The 2500-nt window shown below is 39.1% G+C and overlaps 1 protein-coding gene across 1 annotated transcript in view; it reads left to right on the top strand.

Moving 5' to 3' along the window:
• The window catches only part of LOC149037444 (uncharacterized), a 792-nt gene extending 698 nt beyond the window's left edge, over positions 1-94 (top strand). Inside the window, exon 2 of the mRNA XM_089186328.1 lies at positions 1-94. This exon is cut by the window's left edge and continues 255 nt beyond it. The gene's annotated coding sequence lies outside the window, so the exon portion shown is untranslated.
• The last annotated feature ends 2406 nt before the right edge of the window (positions 95-2500 follow it).

Here is a 2500-nt window from a genome sequence, read left to right as displayed (position 1 = left end):
TAACGACGTAAAGAGGGTATTACGCAAGGTGGAGAAGAAGTATGTCCAGAATGAGGTTAAAAAGAATCAGAGCTCTAGTGAACGGTGGAAGGTGATACGGAACTGCATACCAACTAGGGAGAAGTTGTGCCCAACTTATTCTAGGGATATGAAAGAACTTGCGACAGAATTTAATGAATTCTTTACGGAGGTGGGAGTACGTGCTGCAGAGGAAGCCAAAAGACTTGCATCAGTCAGTGGTATACCAACTTCCCATCAGGAACTCCCTGTTGGTTTTATACCCGAAGAAGTCGAGTTTCAATTTTGAGCTGCTACCTCTTTCAAGATCAATAGGATTATACAGTCATTTCTTTCAAATAAAGCTCCAGGGAAAGATAAATTACAAATGGCAGTGGTGAAAGATACTTTATCGGCTATCCTTCTGATTTTAACCAATATCATAAACAGTTCAGTTTTGACATCTGTATTTCCCTCACCATGGAAAGAATTTGAAATTGTTCTAATTCCAAAGGATGGTGGACATCCGGAAGTAGCCAACGAGAATAGACCCATGTCATTATTACCTGCTCTATCTAAGATATGTGAACAAGTAGCCTGAAATCAATTCACTGAATATGCAACAAAGAGAAACTGTCTCAGTGGACACCAGAGTGGGAATAAGAAACTGTATTTGACAGAGACACTCAAAATTTTGAAGTTAGATCTAGCCCTACAGGCAATGGATTACAAGCAAGTCACTGCCTTGGTGTTATTAGATCTTTCCAAAGCATTTGACAGCATTGATCACATTTCCTTATTAGAGAAGCTACGTGCAATGGGTACCTCTAAAGAAGCAATAGAATGGTTTGAAAGCTACTTGACCAGAAGAAAACAGTTGGTGAGAATTGGTTGCAAAATATCTGAACCCTGCCTAGTCTTGTACGGTGTACCAGAAGGATCAATCTTGGGCCTGGCATTGTTTAATATCTACATCAATGATCTACCATCTGTACCTAAGGTAGGGTCGTTAGAGCACTATGTTGATGACTCACAGTTATACCTCTCATTTTCTGTACATGATGCCACCTTAACCACAGACCAGCTGACAGAAGATCTTCAGAACATAGCCGCATGGTGTTGCAAGAACATGCTACTCATTAACCCGGATGAGACAAAACTTCTAGTTCTGGGGCCTCCGCAAATGCTGACGAAAATACCAGATGATCTAAGCGTTACACTACTCAGCAAGGACATTACATCATCTAATTCTGCGAAAAACCTGGGAGTTACAATGGACTGTAATCTAACGTATGATGAACATGTAACTCAAGTAACTTCGAAATGTATAGGTAGCCTTTGTCAAATTAATCAGTATGAGCTAATACCACAAAGAAAAACATTGAGCTATTACAAACAGTGTAAAACTTTGCAGCCCAGATAGTTTCTGGAACGAGGAAATTTGATCTTCAGACATGGTTTCATGCTACTTTGGTCTACAGATACATATACCACTATGTAGGACGGCTGCAGGTCAGCGTGCGTTTACTTTCAGAGGCCAAAAGCTATGGAATAGTCTTCTGGATGAGTTTCAGTCTATCACTAATTTGGATGTATTTAAAGCAAAAATAACACAGCACTTTTTAAGGGCATTGTTGGAAAAATAAGTTTTAGATATTTGACATTGAAAATTAAGCTGAAAAGCCTTTTTGAGGAGATTAATAAAGTTTCTATCTACTACTACAACAAACAGCTGGATAGTGATTTATTGGGTTGATAGCTTTATCCAACCTTTGAACAATCAGGCCATGGGGGAATAAAGATGTTTCCCTCTTATCAGAAGTGAGGGCTACAACTTTGTTAAAAATTAATATGTTGAATCATTGTATTTGAATAAGTTTCAGAAGCCAACTATCTTGGTTATATGGTGACTACTGCTGCCTTGCTGACACCGCCAAAGCCTGAGACATCAGTCAGAGCAGCCAACTGTTGCAGACAGGCGAGATGTCTACCAGAACCAACTGACCTTGAATTCATAATCAATGTGTGAAGCATACCAGAAAATTTCCTGTGTAGAAGTTGAAACCTGCAGAGAAAGATGTTATCTTAGCAACAGAGGAACAGCTGGCAAAGTTAACCAAGGCCAAGTGGTGGTACGTGGAAGGAAGTTTCAAGTTGTGTTGCCCACCCCTCAGTAAGCTCTTTTCCATCAGTGCGTTTGTCCAGCAGGGTGATTACGCAAGGCAAGTTCTGCTCCTGTTTGTGCTCATGTCAAACAGAAGAAAGCACTACTATATTCTAGTAATCATTTGTACGTATTTTTTTTTACATAAAAGCTATAAGAAAGCAAGATTCAGATGTCTTAGTTAAATGCTCATCTTAGTTTCCTGTATAATTTTTTGATAGCTTACCCACTGAGTTATCTATAGCATTTGCCTGTTCGAAACGGCGAACGAGATATTTTTTAATTAAGCAGATGCTTTTACGCTTTTTCTGAATTTTTACAAGTAAGTTGTGCAATAAT

This window comes from Pocillopora damicornis, chromosome 11, assembly GCF_964200805.1.
Source record: "Pocillopora damicornis chromosome 11, jaPocDami1.2, whole genome shotgun sequence".
Taxonomy (NCBI): Eukaryota; Metazoa; Cnidaria; class Anthozoa; order Scleractinia; family Pocilloporidae; genus Pocillopora; species Pocillopora damicornis.
This window is presented reverse-complemented; position numbering and strand designations above follow the sequence as displayed.